At 45.9% G+C, this 20,349-nt stretch overlaps 1 protein-coding gene across 10 annotated transcripts in view; it reads left to right on the forward strand.

Moving 5' to 3' along the window:
- Window positions 1-20,349, forward strand: part of LOC120906389 (ataxin-1-like) — a 44,804-nt gene that overhangs the window by 9,893 nt on the left and 14,562 nt on the right. The window lies entirely within an intron of this gene.

Here is a 20,349-nt window from a genome sequence, read left to right on the forward strand (position 1 = left end):
AGTTGTAAGATATTCATAGAAACAAAGCTCGTAAGACCTGACAATCTGAAGAGCTCTTGGTGAACGTAGGAATTGAAATGAACGGAATCGGCTTACGGGTGATGTAATACACATGTCCTGAACTAAACAGTTCAGTCGGGAAATCCACAGGATCTGTAGGATTTCTTGAATTTAAAAAAAACAATAATGGGTTTTGACGTCGGAATGATAGTAGCGAATAGCCTGAAGTCGTGCGAGATCTAATGTCTGGCTCTAGTTGTAATTACTATGCAGACCTATTCTTCCGAGAGTTGTAAGATATTCATAGAAACAAAGACCCGATAATCTGAAGAGCTCTTGGCGAACGTAGGACTAAACATTTCAATCGAGAAATCTACAGGATCTCTAGGATTTCTTGAATTCAAACAATGTTGGGTTTTGATTTCCGAATGAGGATAGTCTGAAGTGGTGCTAGATCCAATGTCTAGCTCTAGTTGTACCTTTTCTTCCGACAATATTCATCCAAAAAAAGTCTGAAGAACTCCTGAGAACTGTTGTCTAAAACTATGTCCAAGTCTCTGCTTGCTCAAGTCATTCCAGACAGATAAAGAGAGAGAGAGAGAGAGCTCCAAGCAGACTTCAACACATTTTACACACACCCTTATTGACACAGTTTCTGAAACGCTTCCTACATGGGTCGGCGAACCAACTGGTTTGCGAAGGCAGAAAAAGCCCCGTTCCAGATGCTTTCTGCGGGTCCCAATTCTATCCACCATCGGTGTCTCGGTGAGAGGCTCGCGCGTATTTAGAGTGATCAGTCATCGTGCAAAGCCCCCCGGTTCGCCGCGCCAAGGTTCGCAGCGCCAAAATAGGGCTACCGTGCGTCAAAACCATCACTCCTTCTTCTCCTCATGTCCTCCTGTGGATGGGCGACCAGCCGCAGCTCATCAGAGGGAGGACGAGTCGTGTGTCGGGCTGTGTCGTCCCCGTCATGTCGTTGGAATGCGTCACCCGGGCGTCGGACGCTGTCGAGCTCCATATCTTCACCGCTCTTCCTCTTATTTGCTGCTCCCTCCCCCCTCCCCTGCCAACATCACAACATCCTTCAGACAGCCGGGGGAGAAAAAAAACAGGCGTCGGAACCAACCGATCGGCCACGTTGAGATTGTTTGCCCGGTTGTGTCGCTCTCTCTCTCTCTCTCTCATCCACAATCTCCCACAGTTTTCTTGTCAGCGAAAATACGATCGCACTGCAAAACGGCTGCCGGTCTTGTTTACTCAATCCCACACCTCTTATGGTCGTCGCCAAGGGCTCCACCACCACCCGTCGAATGACGGGTTTGGTGGTGGCGGCGGCGACGACGGATACGTACGGCTATTTTTAAAACCCCCCCTTGCCTTCGCCGGCCGTGTCTTGCACGATGCGCTTGCGGCGGCTGGTCGAGTTTTTTTTTTTGCGTGCACATACCCCCCCCCCCATCCCCATAAACACATCAAAAAGGGTGGTGGAAGGTGCAGTATAGATATGTGTTAACATATTTGTATTTGATTAGATCGCGCTTTTCAGCATAAACAATGAAGCAAATAGAGGCAAATGAAACGGTCCGCGCCACATCAACCCCAAACTCTCGCTTCCTCTCTCTCTCTCCACCCTTCCCCTTCTCTCCTCCCTCTCTCTCTCTCTCTCTCTCTTTGAGCCGTGAGACATTTCAGCCAATGCGGCGCGCGGACACATAAACATTACACCGCTGTTTGTTTAATTTGTAAGCTTCGTTTCCTTCCCCTTTTCACGGGCTTCTTTTTGCGCTCTCCCTCATCGAGAGAGAGAGAGAGAGAGAGAGAGGGAGGGCGATCGAAGGAATGTGTGCCCATTCGCGGGAAAGGGCGGCATCGGTTGATTTTGCAACACTCCAAACAGCCAACAACCTGATCGCTTCTGATGCGTTTTTTTTTTTCGTTGTAGGTGACGAGAAAGAAGGCAAGCGATTGTTTTCTGAAATTGTTGTTCTGTTTGTTGTTTGTTTTTCGTTGCGTTGCAGTTGTGTGTGTGTGTGTGTGTGTTTGTGTGTTTGTGTGTGTGTGTGTGTGTGTGTGTGTGTGTGTGTGTGTGTGTGTGTGTGTGTGTGTGTGTGTGTGTGTGTGTGTGTGTGTGTGTGTGTGTGTGTGTGTGTGTGTGTGTGTGTGTGTGTGTGTGTGTGTGTGTGTGTGTGTGTGTGTGTGTGTGTGTGTGTGTGTGTGTGTGTGTGTGTGTGTGTGTGTGTGTGTGTGTGTGTGTGTGTGTGTGTGTGTGTGTGTGTACACCTGCACCCCGTGGGTTTTGTCGACTGCTGGATGTTGCGCGGTTCACACTGCACACACACTACCCACGGTCGGTGGTTAAGATGCTTTTTCACACCTCACACACACACACACACACACACACACACACACACACACATAAATGCGTTACGATCGGGACAGTTTGCCTGTGGCTGGCCCAAGCGCAACAAAGCGTTTCCATGCGTAAAGACGGGGACAAAAGGTGTGTAACACATAAATGGATATAGGTGCATCTTGTACCTTTCCGGGCCCGTCCTCTGTACACCCAACCCTTGAGGGGTACGGGGTTGCCACTTGAAAACAGTCCGGGGGTGTCCGTTTTCCACTTCGACAACAAAAGGCAAAGATCAATCGGGGCGCGCGCGCGCACGCTGCGGTGCTGCTGATCATTGACACCCATTGGGCAGGAGAGCGCTGCAGAACAACAGAGCGGGAAAGGAAACAGAACGAAACACGACCCGAAAGGGAATCCTTTTTTCACCCCCCCCCCCTACTCTCACCCTCTCGTTTTCCAAGCCTTCCAAGAGCTGGTTCAGTTCTCGGGAATCGGCAAAGCAAAATGGGATTATAGTGGGAAAAACAAGCGGGAAAAGAAAAGATTTTGTTCAAGTGCCTGGTCGGTTCTTTCACCACAACCGGCGGGGGCCCTCCACGGCTGTCCCTTTTTTTCGCTGCATGCAGCATCGCCAGGAGGATTCCCCTGCTCGGTCTAATTCGTCCTCCGGTGGTCAGCGTCCGAATCGATTTGTTCTGCGTGGGCCGTGAGAGAGAGAGATTGGGCACTGGAGTGCACGGGTGCTTCTCTATCTCTCTCTCTCTCTCTCTCTCTCTCTCTCTCTCTCTCTCTCTCTCTCTCTCTGCGCCACTATTATTACCTGTGCATGGGCTTGGACCGATAGCGTGGGACAGCGAAGGGTCGAGAGCAATAATTGACACTGGCGAATAATAGGAGTGTCCTGTTTTTCTTTCCTGAGCGACCAAGACGCGTTTAGGTAAGGGAAGGATTTGGAAGCTGTACAACACGCAGCAAAGCGATTGGAAGGGAGTTGAATAATATGACGTTTGTTGGCAGCAAGTGCATTTCTAGGGGGTATGAGGTGCTGCGGGAAAGACTAAAAATCTTGGCGGGAAAGACAAAACAATATTTTGAAGCGAAATTCACTGACCAATTCTAAATCTTACTTCGTATCTCGCATCGAGCAGTTTTTTACTGGTCAGCTTTTATAAGCTTGTTAACGGCTTCAGCAGGGATTGGTCAAGTGGTCGAATGGATAAAAGTGCTTGCACGTATATGTAAAGCACGCTGTGGGATCGATTCCCATCTCAAGCTCGGTATTAATTTGTGATCTTATACTTAAAATGTGCTTATACTTATGTGTGTGTATAAATTATCGTAGTGTAAAAAAAGGTTAAAAGTAAAGTTCCAAAAAAGAAGAAGAAGAAGACACACACACACATGTTTCTGGATGATAAACTTTCATTATGTGTGTTTCTGCAGCCTCTATTGTTGAACACATTGTTATGCGTGCTTCAGAAAAAGGTAACGCCAAAAAGTGTGTGAAAATGTTGTCCCCTCCCTCCTCTCTCCTTATCATGGCTTTAACGAACAAAGCATTCTTGCTTATGAGTATGTGTGTGTGTGTGTGTGTGTGTGTGATATAATTTAAGGTGAAAACAATAAAAGGGTCCCAGAAAAAAAGGACACAAAAGGTTATGGTTTCACAATTTTTGACCACTGGCTGCTTCTATCATCAATTTTCTCTCTCTCTCTCTCTCTCTCTCTCTCTCTCTCTCTATCTTTCTCTCTCTCTCTTCTCGAAAATGAGCAGTAAAAGGATAAACGCGTTGTTTTAGGGTTCATCCGAGCGTGCCATTATGAAATGCGAAATGGAAATTAGTGAATTTGAAATGAATTTTGGAAATTAGTTTCCCATTTTCAGCGGTGGTCTTTGGAGGGCTGACTCACGGCTGCGGCTATCACTGTCTCCCTCACCGTCTACCGGCAACGCACAATCCTTCCTCTGTTTTATGCCGCCTAGAGTTGCCGCTCGTAAGGGAGAGGGAGAGCCATCCTGAACAATAGTAGCAGACACCGGTTTGCCCAAGCATGCCGAATCGGTTACATCAAAGTGAAAGCGCGTGTGTGTGTGTATGCAAAAGAGAGAGAGAGACAGAATGTGTAAGAATCTTTCTGGGGGAAAAAAAACACGGAAAATCATCATTCCACACTAAACACCGACTCACACACATGTGCTAGACGGAGGAGTTGAACGCGACGCCAGACATGTCTCTTCCGTGCATGTGCGTGTGTGTACGCATGTACGTATTTAGTACTCCTGTTTTCATCATCCCGTGTGTCTGGTTCTGATCTGTTGTCTGGGCTGTGATTTTGTGCGGCGCAAAGAGATAGAGATATATGAGATGCAAACGATAAGAAGGAGCAGGGAGGAGTAAGAGCAAAAGCGAGAAGCAGCAGTAGAATATGATCGGGCCCGATCGGGAACCGGATTAGGCGATCAGGCAGCCGAGCCCGATCCGTGTCCCGCAATCTTTCAATCGGGTGGGGGGCACTGTGGGATGAGTGAAGTGTTGGGGATGGACAAAACTCACCACAATAACCGAAAATGAACAGAAGAATCTTCTTTTTCTTATTAGTCTTATTTCATTGCAATATTTAACCCAAAATGTCAAAATCGTACAACTGATTGGTACGATTCGAATTAGAATTTTTTTCTAATTAGAGTGATTCGAGCTAATGTGAGAGTTTTTGAGAGGTACTTTTTTATTTTGATAGACTTACAATAAAACAATAAAATAAAACCCATTCATTCTGCAGCACTGCATTCGATAGCGACTCTCAACCGGTCACATCACAGCGAAACGAATCACTCCGGGCGTCGCGTCACTCCTCGGAGTGTGAGTCATTCGGTTGGAGTGGAATGACTCAATTGAATCGAAAAGTGAGTGGGTTCAATTCACCTAATTCCCATGATTCATTTCGCCTTCAGTTTTGGCCAGTAAACATGATCAACAATACAGCGTTTTTTCAAAGTCAGTTTCGAATGTAAACTTTGTCATTCACCGCATACAAAAAATGTTGTTCCACATCGAGCTGACATTTCATTTTCATCATAATAATTTTTTTAAATCTGCAGCATGATTTTCAACACATCGCAAGCTGGAGTGAGTTTGACAGCTCTTTGGTATTCATGTAATCATGTGTTGCTACTGAAGTTTCACTTTGAAACAAACGCACCTTTTGACAGCTGTTGAAAAACATTTTGAATGCGGTGAATAACAATGTTTACATTCGAAACTTTGAAGTTGTATTACACGTTTTGCTTTGCTTTTTTTTGTATAATTTTGTCCCCTTCCTTACCCCTCAAAATACCCATCGTGCCGAGAGAGAGAGAGAGAGAGAGAGGGGGAGAGAGGGAGGGTTACCAGCGAGGAAATACCGAAAAGGATAAGCGCGTCGTCGATGATGGCGTCAGAGGAATAAGTGAGCAAAAGTTGATCAGCGCAGCTGGTCCAGGGCGTTGCGCCGGGTTGATGATGGGAGGGGGAGTGGGGAGGGGGGGGGTGTGTGTTTCGGAACACGTTGTGGTGTTCTCCATCACACACACACACGCACGTCGAACGAGTTGTTGTTATTTATGCTGCGTGCGCCCCCCCCTCCCCCTCTCCCCTCCTTCCTCCCGTACCACCGTCCCGATAAAGCCATGCTTTTGTTAATTGGGATCTTCTTCTTAGCCCGCTGGTCTACCCGCTTTGTTAGCCGTTCTTCTTCTTCTTCTTCTTCAATTGCTTGCCTCCCCATTCCGGTGTGTGTGTCATTAAACGATCGTACGTTTTGCTGCTCCTCCCGCCTCTCCCTCTGTGTGTGTGTGTGTGTGTGTGTGTGGTGGGGCTGTTCGTTCGGTTTGCAATTTTCTATGGTTAGGTTAATGACTGAAACTGGTGCGGTGGGAAGGAATGCAGCCGCGGAGAGGGGGTCTGAGTTCGTCTGAGAATGCGAAATCCGGGGGGGAAGGCCGCCTTTAGTCAGCGAGTGTAGTCCCGCGTGTGTGTGTGTGTGTGTGTGTGTGTGTGTGTGTGTGTGTGTGTGTGTGTTCGCTTTTTTTGTTGCTTTCGTCTACAAATCCTACTTTAAATTGGAAAGGAAGAAGGAGAGGAGGAGGTCTTGTGATAATCTGCTTGTGGTTTATAGTTGTTGTTTTTATGTGTGTGTGTGTGTGTGTGTGTGTGTGTGTGTGTGTGTGTGTGTGTGTGTGTGTGTGTGTGTGTGTGTGTGTGTGTGTGTGTGTGTGTGTGTGTGTGTGTGTGTGTGTGTGTGTGTGTGTGTGTGTGTGTGTGTGTGTGTGTGTGTGTGTGTGTGTGTGTGTGTGTGTGTGTGTGTGTGTGTGTGTGTGTGTGTGTGTGTGTGTGTGTGTGTGTGTGTGTGTGTGTGTGTGTGTGTGTGTGTGTGTGTGTGTGTGTTTGTGTGTTCCAAGAAAACAAAAGGGAAGGTAAGAGAAGGAGAGAGAGAGAGGCCTCCAAGCCTCAGCTAACCATTTATTTACGATGATCGTTCTGAATAATGCTTTCGGAAACGATACAAAAAAAACACTAAAAATCTCCAGACCCGGCGCAAGAAAAACGTGCGGAATCTTCAAAATTGCTAACGCATTTTTGTGAACGGTTGAGTAACGGGTTCGTCAATCCTTCCACCCTATGGTATGGGTGGCGGGTGTGATAGAGGGAACGATGAGCCGTAGAGTCCATTTGTTGTCCCTTGACGGGGGTTTTTTTTTTAATAAGGGTCCGTTTTTATTTTCTCTTTATGCCTTAACCAAAAAAAAAAAAGAACACAAAAAAGCGAAACAAAAAAAGGGCGAACAACACTTCACACTTCCCTCAAATGCTGGGGCGATCGATGATCTGGATTGTGTGTGTGTTTGTGTGATTCTGTTGTGCCCTTTGCCGGCAATTCATCATTTACTAAGGGTTCTTTGCTGCTTTAAACGTTTCTCGGTTCTAAGAAAACGGTTTCTCGGTGGACGCGCGAGACGCAAAATGTGGCTTGACTGATGTGGCGCGACGACGACGACGAGAGGGTCAAGAAAAAAAGCGGCTGATCTTCTCCAACAAGTTGTTGCACGTGTTTCGTTCCGGGGCAGAGATTGGACGCAAGAGCGAACAGGCCTGCTCAGGGGAAGCGATCAAGGGCAAGATCTTGCTCTGTGTGTGTGTTTGTTGTTCGTCTTGGGCTTTCCACGAATAATTGATCCCTGTTGCTGCTGATGCTGCTTGCCTCTTGCCTAAAACCCCCGTTCCCGTGGCGAGATAAAGAAAGCTCTCCAATAAATGGCGCGACGCGGATGAATGGGGGCTCTCTTCTCCACGGCGCGCAGAGAGAGAGATGCTGGACGGACGGACAGCGTATAGCGAAGGAGGTGAAAACGTGAAGGAAGAAAGATAAGAGTGGTTAACAAAAAATAAAAGGGGGAGAAAAATCCCAGCCGAAGGCGGGCGCGCACACAGGTTGGGTTTTCTGGGAAGAAGGTCCGCATTCTTGGGTTACATTCCTGCGTGCCCCGTTCGACGGCCTTTTTTTGTGTCTTCCTTTGGCCTTTTTGGTTTTGCGGCTGTGTCATTGTGTTTTCGAGTGGCTACGTAGAATGAGGATGGTGTGTGTGTGTGTGTGTTTGTAGGGGAGGGGGGAATGTTGTTTTATTGGTCCACACAGCGATCATCTCGTATCGGGCATGCTGAGGCTGACCCGGCAGAACAAAGCGAGAACCTGGCAAAGGATATATCTTCACTTGATAGCAGCTTCCAAGACAAGGGGTAAATAAATAAGAAGAATGCTTAAGAATGAAAAAGAGATATTGAGAGACAGAGAGACAGAGAGAGAGAGAGAGAGAGAGAGAGAAAGAGAGAAAGAGAGAGAGAGAAAGAGCGAGAGAAAGAGAGAGAGAATGAGCGAGAGAAAGAGAGAGTGATAAATGAAGAAAGAATTATAAAAAAGAAATAAAAAAGAGTGAAAGAGCAAAAGAAGAAAGATGGTTAGAGGAAGCGATAAAACATGAAAAAAGAAAAAGATAGAAAGAAAGAGATTGACAGAAAAAGATACAAATAGAAAGATAGAAAGAGATAGAAAGAAAAAAGATAGGCAGAAAAAGATAGAAATAAAAAGATAGAAAGAGATAGAAAGAAAGAGATAGAAAGAAAAAGATAGACAGAAAAAGATAGACAGAAAGAGATAGAAAGAAAAAGCTATACATAAAGAGATGGAAAGAAAGAGATAGAAAGAAAGAAAGAGAACGAGAAAAAGATGAAGAGAGCAAAAGAGAGCAAAAGAGAGCAAAAGAGAGCTAAAGAGAGCTAAAGAGAGCTAAAGAGAACTAAAGAGAACTAAAAAGAGAACAAAAGAGAACAAAAGAGAACAAAAGAGAACAAAAGAGAGTAAAAAAGAGTAAAAGAGAGCAAAAGATAACAAAAGAGAATAAAAGATAGCAAAATATAGCAAAATATAGCAAAAGAGAGCAAAAAAGAGCAAAAGAGATCAAAAGAGATCAAAAGAGATGAAAAGAGATGAAAAGAGATCAAAAGAGATCAAAAGAGATCAAAAGAGAACAAGAGAGAGTAAGAGAGAGTAAGAGAGAGGAAGAGAAATAAACGAGAGATAAAGAGAGAGCAGGAGAAAAAAAAATAGAGCATGAGAGAGAGCAAGAGAGAGAAGAGAGAGAAGAGAGAAAAGAGAGAAAAGATAGAGTAAAGAGAGAAGAGAGAGTAAAGAGAGAAGAGAAAGTAAAGAGAGAAGAGAGAGAAGAGAGAAAAGAGAGAATAGAGAGAAAGAGAGAAAAGCGAGAAAAGATAGAAAAGAGAGAGACAGAGAAAGAGAGAAAAGAGAGAGACAGAGAAATAGAGAAAGATAGAGAGATAGGGTGAAACCAACACCAAGGATCCCCAGAAAGGTGTGCGGGGAGCCGAGGGGTGGCACATGCATTTGTATAAAGAGTTTAAGCTCCCCGAAGGGACCCATCGCGGGGACACAGAAAAACAAATCATTTGCATTTTATACGACAGCAAAAGAGGATCATCTCGTAAATAATGCTGCTTGGGGAAGGAGGAAGGTTTATGCTTGCTAATTAGGTTCCAGAAAAAATGTAATTAACTCGGTTGACTGTGTGGAAATAATTGTGTAACAACAAAACAAGCTTTTTTATTTGTTATTGTGCAGCTTCCAATTAGTATTTCATTTGTGCTAACGCTCTAAGAGACGCCTTTATGCCTTCGACTACTGACTGCGTCCTACTAACCTAGACTGATAGAAAAAAGCATGTTTAACATATGTAGGTCCTTCTAATTAATAACATTTTTCACCTGTCAAGCCCCAACGTGCAAACGTGCACACTACTGTGCTTGATTTATTTGATTAAATGTTCCATCACCACGGGCATTGCATTGTGTATGTGCAATGGTTTTCCATCTCTCTAAACACAAATTGACACACGCGCTGATGGTTGTGCTAATGCTGATGAAAAACCAAAAAAAAATTCTCTTCGCGCAGAAAAATCAACGCGACACCGAGAAACACAATGCTTTCGCCCCCGGGCAAAACCAATCAAATTAGCCGCAGTGTCCCGGTAGTTTTGTCCCGCCCGACGACGACGACGGACGGTATTGCCCGGCGGGCAACGATGCTAAACAAAAACAAACCGAACAGGGCTAACGAAGTTTAGCTGCGCTTGCTTGCATCGCTGGAGGGAGAAGGTAACCCGGCAACCGTCCGGACGGGCGAACCTTTGTCCGATGCTTGGATGTGCAACGGTTCTCGGCTTTGCCCCATTGTCGGTCTGCAAAAAAAGGCATCTCCAATAAACGATTGGAAAATAACTACGCGGAAAACTCACCTAATCAAAGCGGGAAAAGAGAGAGAGAGCGAGAGAGTACGCCATTAGAAATTGTGCAAATAAAAATGCACCCGGGGAAAACTGCTCATTAAATGCATGTTGTGTTTGTTTTGTTGCGATTTTGTTATGATGAACGAGCAAAGAGAGGAAGACTAAACAAACACAAAAGGGGGGCAGCAACACAACGAAAAAAAAAAAAAACATACCAGGACGCATGGTCTTTTGCATGTGTTGTTGAGGCCACGGCAGGCACCACCCAAACCAAACCCCCCCTCCCCCCATGGCCAAAAGGATAATGATGTTGCTCGTTAGCATTGCGCGCGTTGGTGCCAAGCGGAGGCAATATGCAACACATTTATTTTCTAGCTTCCGGTTGCTTCCGGTTTGTTGCTGTTGTTCGCCTCCAACGCGCCAGAGATGCATCGAGAATGCCGATCAGAGGTGGAGGATTTCGCGGAAAGCGTAAGGGAAAGTTTCTAATCATTAGAGAAAGATCGAGAGAGCGCGGTCGGTCAATTTGCGCAGTTTGAAAATAATAATGTGTGTCCTTTTTTGTGCTATTTTTAATTAGACACATGTGAACGTCATTTCATTATTTTCGATGTTTTTTTTCCAGAACAAGTGAGTTCTTCTCTAATCAAAATGTGAATTTTCAGCAAAAAAGAAAACCAAATTGTGAGTGATTTTGTAATGTCAAGTGAATAGAGCGTTTAAAAGCAATTGACTACTCGATTACTGTTAAAAAATTGGAGTTTACACTTCAATTGCTTTTGTTCAACTATGAATCCAGCGTGGACTACGTATGACTCTGACTCCGGACGACTTCGACTCTGGATGAATCCGACTCTGGATGACTCCGACTTCGAACCTCGACTCTGGATGTCTTTGACTTCGACTCTATCCTCGGATGACTTCGACGACTCCGGATGACTCCGGATGACCCTGGGATAACTCTGGGTGATTTCGGAAAACTCCGACTTTGATTCTGGATGACTTCGACACGGGATAACTTTGACACTGGATGACTTCGATTCCGGACGACTCCAGGCGATTCCGGATAACTCCTACTGCGGATGACTCCGACCCCGACTACTGACCGACTTCGACATCGAATGACTCCGACCTTGACTAGAGAAGACTTCAACTCCGGTTGACTCCGACTTCGACACTGAATGACTTCGACTCTGGATGACTTCGATTCCGGATGACTCCGACTCTGGATGACTCCGACTGCGGATTACTTCCACTTCGACTCTGCATGACTACGACTCCGGATGACTCCGACTCCGGATGACTCCGGACGACTCCGGAAGACTTCGACTTTGACTCCGGAAGACTTTGACTCCGGATGATTCCGACTCTGGATGACTCCGACTGCGACTCCGTATGACTCCTACCTCGACTCTGAGTGACTTCGACTCCGACTCCGGATGACTTCGGGCGATTTCGGATGACTCCTACCCCGATCTTGACTCTGGATAACTCCGACTCCGGATGACTTCGACTCTAGATGACTCCGACTCTGGATAACTTCGATTCCGCATGACTCCGTCTCTGGATGACTCTGACTCCGAATTACTCCGACTTCGACTCTGCATAACTACGATTCCGGACGACTCCGACTCCGGACGACTCCGGACGACTCCGGACGACTCCGGATGACTCCTACTCTGACTCCGAATGATTCAGATCTTGACTCTGGATAACTCCGACTCCGGATGACTTCGACGACTCCGACTCCGGATGACTCCGGACGACTTAGGAAGACTCTGGGCGATTCCCGACGACTCCGACTTCGAATGACTCCGACTTTGACTCCGGAAAACATTGGCTCTGGATGATTCCGACTCTGAATGACTCCGACTGCAACTCGGAATGACTCCTACTTCGACTCTGAGTGACTTCGATACCGACTCCGGACGACTTGGGGCGATTCCGGATGACTCCTACTCTGACTACGAATGAATCCGATCTTGACTCTGGATAACTCCGACTCCGGGTGACTTCGATTTTAAATGCCTCCGACTCTGGATAACTCCGTCTCTGATTGCGAATGACTCCGGATTCGACTCTGAATGTCTTCGAACTCCGATTTCGACTCTGGACTCTGGACTCCGGATGATTCCGACTCAGGATGACTCCGGACGATTTCGGACGACTCGGGACGACGATTCCGGACGACTTCGGACGATATCGGACGATGCCGGACGATGCTGGTTGGACCTTATTTTGGCCAACTTTACTCATCACTAGTCCAAATAGAATAGCAGAACTCTGTGGCATTGGGCCCATCAATTATGGTACATTTTTGGTAAAAAAAAATGGTTCAGATATTAAGATCACGTCAGCCGAATACAGTTGACATAAGCGGTAAAAAATGTGAAATCATCCTTATAGTCGCCTACTAGTCTTATATGTTTTTGGAACATAGCGAGCACAGTATTACAGACGAGCAATTATATGGTTTCGAAGAACTGCTAGTTGGCTAAATTAAATACAGCAACACAGCACCGAACGCGATCGTACTTGTTTCAGTCAGTATCTGTCTTCTTGTCCCAAACGCAATCAGTTCAGATTGTTTTGGCTTAACTTTTTTGTTGTAGTTGTTTATTTTCGCTACCGTTTGCTCATAGAGAGAGAGAGAGAGCGAGAGTTTTCTTCTCCTTCCCCGTTAGGTGCCTGTTACCTGTTGTGTTTTGGTTCTCGAATTTCACAAGCAACGAACAGCTTAATCGGGATGGAAATTTTTCATCGGCCCTCTAGGTGTGTGTTTGATTGTATGGGAGATTTGTTTAGACTTCTATCCGTACCCCACAAAACTGAAGAAGATTCTCCCCACAGTTCATGCTTTGTAAACACACACATACAAACATGCTTCTGTTACTGTTCGTCCGGTGTGAGTATTCCGAATGGTGGATCCCTGACTCATACACCAATGTGTGGGTCGGGAGGTGAATGGTTGGGCCATGCTGTATCGTTACGAGGGAAAAAAACAGCGTGCCTCTTGTTTACGCAAAAGACTCCGCCTTGCAATGTTTCCGATTTTAGAGTTACCCCTCCATGTAGGAAGAAAGAGGAGGAGGCTGGATATTTGATTAGTTCAGCTCAATTCATATTGAACAATGATTGTTTGGGTTTGTCTGCTAATTGCAAGTTTGATGTCACTCTGATCAAGTTAATGTTCTGTTGCGCTATTGTAAAATCAAGTCTTTTATTTTATGATCATAAAATTTCAATGAATTAAAAACTTGTAGGACACAAAAACAACACAGTTATATATTATACACGATCCCCTTTTACCCAAGCAACTGGTTCTGTTAATCTTGTTGATGAATCATTAAAACCACGACGATGAGTGCGCGGCCCCACACTCTGTCCCCAAACTGTTGATTCGGGATGGGAATTGATTGCGCGCCCGCCCAAGAGAAGCGCATACAGAAGAAGCAGCGCTTCTGTACATTCAACCACCGGACAGAGCTCGAGCTGCTGACGTTTTTTGATCAAGTGCTTCTGCTCTCTCAGTGTGTGTACTGTTTTAAGCCTCCTATGCCTGTCTCAGCAAATCAGTTGCTTTCCAAGACTTCAACTTTAGCCCTCACAGTGGAAAAAAAAGAACCATAAAGCGATTTCTGGGAAGGATAATCAAAACAAAACAATAAAATTTCAAGCAACATTTCCTATCACAATGCTTATGATGGACACACTCACACATACATACATGCTCTTGTAAATGATGGCCCATCGGTGAAGATCGCCATGGCAAGCAGGTCATTGAAGCGCCGGCACTTCACGAAACACACACACACACACACACACACACCGGGGCAAGAGCGCACTGTGCTATAAAAAAAATAGGCATGAGACATTCTGGAGTCTGTTGTTAGGCTGCAAAACCGAACCGAAACAAGGCGGCAACGATGCTAACCACCGTGAGCCATGCTCGGAGGCTCTAAGCTATCCTTTCCCATAGATGGATCATAAAAAAAACGAACAACGAGACCTGGTGGCACCTTAGTTTGCTGCCATAAAGCAGGTTCTGCCAGCGGCCAGCACCGTAAGATCATTTATGACCCCGGGGCCTTTTTTTTTATTGGCAGTGCTTGTGTCAGTGACTGACCTGCGAGGCCACTGGTGTGCGCCAAGGGCACAGCATCACCGCTCCTTTGGTCTTGGTGCCTCGTAGGGTGTGTTCCCGTACGATCATCGAGGCCCGGTTCTGCCCGGATACCTGCCCAGTAGTGGGATACCTGCATGGACACCCCCCGCGTCGTTACACTGCTCCGCTCCGGGGCCGATCCGTCCGTTGTTGCCAGCTCTTCAGTGTTTTATGGCAGGGGGTAGTGTGCCGTTCATCTTCTTCCGCGTGAAGGTGGTTGGACGCCCTTCGAGATTGGGCGAACGGTGGAACGGCTCCTCGTTTGGGCCATCACACTCTGGGCTCCGGGCATACCCGGGACTCGAGTTTGCAATTCACCGGGACTTTCGTTCCGCCGAGAATTGGTTTTCACCCGGCGGGCCTCCGTGTTCGAATGTTCGAAGTGTTGTTCGCTCGGTCTCCGCACCAGAGGTGTTGTTTGCTTCATTGCAGTTTTGCTCCCGGCGGCAGCTTACACTATTGTTGGGCAGAAGGGCAGAAGGGTTGACAGTCTTCTCCTTCTCCCCTCAATCTGCCGGGGTGAAGGTTTGCTTTTTATTATGTTCTGGAAAGCTTTATATTCATGTTATGCAAAGCCTTGCAAACTAAGCTCCTCAGAATGCAAATGGGCAAGAAAGGGGGAGAGAGGAGAGGGTCCTGAGGTTTGGTACATTTGTTACGTTTTTTGACCTCCGACAACACACTTTTTGCTTCAGTTAAGCTTCCCTTGCCGGGCGTCAATTTTACTGACGCTGCAGTTTTTATTATTTTATTTTTGCGCAAAACCCGCCATAAATGGCCGCCAACGAACATGAGCACACAGCAACGTGTCTACAGGAGCGCATACCAGTTGCCTGAACCGATCTCCGGGTGGTGTCGGGTGCAGGGGTTATGTTTTAATTTATTTCCCACCTACAGGGGCAGGTGTGTGAGGGCTTGTAGAGCGGAATGCACACGATATGCACTTTCGGCTGGACGCGGGTCTTCCAAGTAGCGGGTCCTTCTGTTTTGCCAACCGCAAGTGATTTTTTGTTGTTTTGTTGGCTTGTGTCGATTACGAGAAAGTGCAGGAGGAATCAAATACGTTATCAAAGCTTTGCAGCAACTTCAAAGGTTCCCTTTTGAAGTTCATTACCTCGACTAGAAAGCGGCGGTTGAATAGCAAAGTAGTCAAACGATCCGAGTCTAAGGTATCTGTAGCATCCAAATGCAAAATCAAGGCATTTGTCTATGACATTTGTCCAAATTCAAAACATAGAAATTCAAAATCAAATCTCCTTTTTGCTGGACGAATCAAATCTACTTTTGAATCGGATTTGACTAGCATCGAGTTGAAAATGAGTTCAAAACATTTTTGGAGCTTTCGGCGATATCTTCACTATCTGAAAATTTTGGCCAGACATTGAATCCAGTGCTGCAAAATGTCACTGCCAATGTCATAAAAAAAATCTGACTGAAACAAAATCCATATCAGCGTCACGTACTCAATTGCGATAATCAGAGGTGATACTCAAAACGGTCCCGTGGTATGGTCGTCAACTCGAACGACTCAATAACATGCCCGTCATGGGTTCATGGGTTCAATCCTAGAATGGAACGCGTCCCCCCGTAGCAAGGATTTGACTACCCGGCTACGTGGTAATGAATTAAGTCTCGAAAGCCTGTATAGGTCGGCCGGCATGTCCCGCGTAGATCGTTAAGCCAAATAGAAGAAGAAGAAGACTCAAAACGGTCGGTGTGTTCAATGCATACTTCGTGACATTTTTGAGACCAACGCTTGGTCAGTCACTATGTCATGACTTTTTTTTTACCGTGATCAGTTTTGCAAAATGTCACTGACATAGTCATGCCAAACTCCAGCTGAAACAAAATCATGTCAGCGTTACGAGCTCTACTGTGATGATCAGAGGTGATACTCAAACAGTTGGTGCGACCATCACATGCTTGGTGACATTTTGTGCCACCAACTCTTGGTCAGTCACTTGCTCATGACATTTTATGTAGGTGATCATCACGATAGTCATGGGAGATACGTGCGTGCGAGTGGTGCCATGAAACAAATTGAGCATGTTTTCTCGCTCTGTTTGCCTCGACAGACAATCAAAGCAGACAGAGCGAGAAAGAATGCTCATTTTGTTGCTTGGGATCACCACGTCAAGTATATTCAAAGAAGGTCGTGATTATCGACGACTGAAAATGTCGTGACCAAGTGAGTGACCAAGAGTTGGGTGGTAAACAAAATGTCACCAAGCATGTGATTGGTCCACTAACTGTTTGAGTCTCATCTCTGATCATTACAGTTGTTTACGTGAGCTGATTTGAGCTTCGTTTCAGTCATGAGTGCTGGTGACTGAAACCAGTGACATTTGGCAGCACTGTTCACAGCCAGAAAAAGTAATGATAATGCTAATGCCGGCATTAAGTTCAGCTTGTCAGTTCAGAGTTTCGCGTTTGATTCAAGCACTCGCATGTCGTTTTCGGCATGTCATGACGCACTTTCATTGAGTATCAGCAATGAGCATCAAGCTACCACGGATATATTCATTGTTTTCGTTGGTGAAAATCTCATGATGCTCATGACATTTTGCAGCACTGATTGAATCCGAATGATGCTCAGATGCATCAGACGTTCGATTAGGATCTTCCAAAAAAGCGAGATATACAAACAATGTAGATATAACACGACCAATGTATATGCCTGGTACACCTCATTACGCAATCAATGGTTAGAATTTCCAGTTTTGAAGACTTTAGTCCGTTTTCAAGTTATTCGTTGTAAGGGAATAGCGCCTAAGATCTCGTGATGTGCAAAATGTAGATCCTTGGCAACTATCATCAAGGACCGTTAGGTGGAGCTCATCAAAGACTCTTTGGCGAAGCGTTTGGATGAAGCGATGTTTTTAATGCCATCGTAATTCCAAAAGTTTAGAAGATATCACAGAGTTCGTCTTCCAAAAATCCACATCACACTTCTACCAGTAGACACTTCCAGCCAAGGTGTGTTGATAAGTTGGCCGGTGATGTTTTATTTTCCACCCGAACCCGAAGGGACAAGAATGTGAGTGAAAGTAGAGTTACTCGTCCGCCGCATCCCCCCCCCCCACTCTCCCCACAAACTCTGTGTGGCCGCCTGTATCTGTGTTTTCTCGTGCACGGTGGTGACCTTGAATGGTGTACACACCAACTCACGCGTGGCAGTAGAAGCAGCACTCTCGGCTTTTCATGCAAGAAGAATTCTGTGTTGGTTTTTTCGTCCCCAACAACTTTTGGGAAATTGGTTGTGCGTGTGTGCGTGTGTTCAGAGTTTATTTTTCGACTCCAGCATCTGCATCGGTTAGTCTCTGTCAGGACGAAAAGTATCAATGCCAGAGCCTAAATTCAATGTCAAGACATTCGAGCAAGCCAGAGCGAGATAGAGAGTTTGTGCGTGTGTGTGTGTGTGTGTCTAGGGTACATGAGTGTGGTCGCCTAGAAACGTTACAAGATTTCAAAGAAAATGCGCGTCCCCTTCATCCCAACACTGGTAAATAATCAAACCGATTCTTAATTAGGCAGCGGAGCCGGCAGAGGGCTCCCAAAAATCGTATCCAATTAATTAGGCAGCGGGCGAAACATTTTGAAATCTCGTCCTCCCCCCAACCCCCTCCCTCGCCATGTTTAAAACCCGTTCGTCAAATAATCAGCTGGTCCTCCGGTGTATGTGTGTGTTGGCGCGCGTGCGAGGAGGAAGTGCGGCAGGTTAGTTAGTGTGGTGTAAAGCTGTGCGTTCTAAGGTTGCGGTATCACGCAAACGTGGAAGAAGGAACAGGTTGTTTTCGTTCGTTATCGCACCTTTCCGAGATACGAACGTGTGTGTTTGTGTGTATTTGATGAGCGCTTCCACCTGATAGATGCTTGAGCTCTACGAATTCTGCTATCGGTGAGTCCCGTTCGTCCACTATGGATGAAGCTTTGGCCATTAAACGGAGGAGTAATAGATAAAGCTTGACGGCACTTACGGTTGATGTGATCGGGGGTCTGGTCACGTTTTCGACACATCAAGAAAAGAGCAAAACAAAGGTAAGGCGTGAGCTTTAAACGAAGAGATATACGCCTGTCTAATTGCATTCCTTCAGTTGTGGCGTTCAAAGGAATGCACTGAAAAGTTCTTGCACAAATTTACTTTTGCGCTTGAATTATGTGCGAACGCTTTTGTTGGTCACACGTTGGTAGTTCGGAGGTGGCGCATTGCTAGTTTGAAATGCTTCTACGTCAAGATTTTCAAGGCCATATTTTTTTGCTTCTGGAACAAACATAACCGTGTCTTCTCCAAAACTTAGAGCCTTCTCACTGGACTCATATCCTAGAACATAGCAATCTATTAACAGATCCAACGGTTTTTAGAACATCGCGAGTACTGATGATACATTCGATATTTATGCATCTAGCGATCATTCATTATACGACCCGTTAAGACTCTAACAAATATACAGTCATCCAAAGCTATAAAGGCCGCCACCTTAGGTCCTAATACTTAAATGTACGTTGTGTGTCGAAGATCCCGAGTCTCGGAATGCTTGTGGTTATGTAGGCCTGCCAACAGACATGGAAAGTAAATGCGTGATTTGTTGAGTGATCCAAACTCCAGAAAATTTGGATCCAAGATATATTCTCCACTGGAAGAATGTCCAAGCAAACATTGCGTTAAGGTGCGATATCATACTCCTAGTTTGAAAACATAAAGCCTGCCAATAGATCAGGAAAGTCGGTGCGTGATTTGTTTAGTGATCCGAACTCCAGGAAATTCGGATCCAATACATTTTCCACTGGAAGATTGGCTAACCAAACATTTCGTTTCCAAGGTGCGATATCATCTTCCTAGTTTGAAAACTTTCAGAGAGAATAGCAGATACATTCCAAAACTTGTGTATCGCGGAGCATCAGTAGGATATAGTTCAAGGCCCCAGAAAGGTAGAATCCTCTACTGTGCAGTGTTGCTGTAGAGTCCCCAAGCGCTTGGAAATAGTCTGAATTTCTCAGGCTCTAGTCATTCTAGCAATGAGGTTTAGCTTTGTTGACAGTGGAGATGTTTACAGGATTGTTCTTCAGCATTCGATTCAAATTCGATTCGGCTACTACAACATGAAAATCTTTTTAGAGCATAGACGCAAGAGTACAACGTTATTGTAGGCACTTCATAAAGACACTCCAATATTGATTCCAAGTGTGTCAGAATCATGCGTGTATCCCACAATTTTTTTTTGGCTATTTGCAACACTCTCTTACGATGTGGAACATTATTTCAAAAACAGCAAACCTGCATGACATCTTCGTTCCCATAGTTCGAGGGAGTGCTCCGAACGGCACTCACCAAGGATATAAGACCAAGGATCTCTCATGCCTACACTTGTTTGCATGTGTGTGTCAAGCACGCACCGAGCCCCACATCTCCATCCTGTCCTGCCTCGAGGAGCTTTGTGTTCCTCGTCTGCAGCCTGTTGACTTCGGTTCGGGTTGGCCATGTCCTTTCGGAACCCCTCCCCCGCCGGTTGTTTTTTTGTTGTTGTTGTAGGCTGTTTGGTGTTGGTGTATGCAGCAGCAGCCAGAGCCTGCCGCCGAGGATCGATACAGCTGAGATTATATTTAGCCTCGGTGAACCAGGGGACCACACCGGACCCGCTCGCGCTCTCTCTCTCTCTCTCTCTCTCTCTCTCTCTCTCTCTCTCTATCTATCTCTCCTTCTCGCTCTCCATAGAGTCCATGTGTATCTATCCGCCCGGCTAATTCAGGGTCCGACTTTCAGTGGCATATCCCCTCACGTATTCGACCAGCGCGCGCGGTCTAGTTCTTATTGGATTTTTGGAGCGGCATGGAAAATGAATCTTCTTGAAAAACCAGTACGAGCAAAATGGTCACAATTTTCCCGTAGAATGTTGTGTGTCTGTGTGTGTGTGAATGTGTGTGGGGATGCTCTTGAATGTGGTGGCGCGTTGTGTTCTCGCGTTGGAGGCTTTTCAGTAGAGGCGTGTACCGAACTTC

The sequence above is a fragment of the Anopheles arabiensis genome, chromosome X, assembly GCF_016920715.1.
Source record: "Anopheles arabiensis isolate DONGOLA chromosome X, AaraD3, whole genome shotgun sequence".
NCBI classification, from domain to species: domain Eukaryota; kingdom Metazoa; phylum Arthropoda; class Insecta; order Diptera; family Culicidae; genus Anopheles; species Anopheles arabiensis.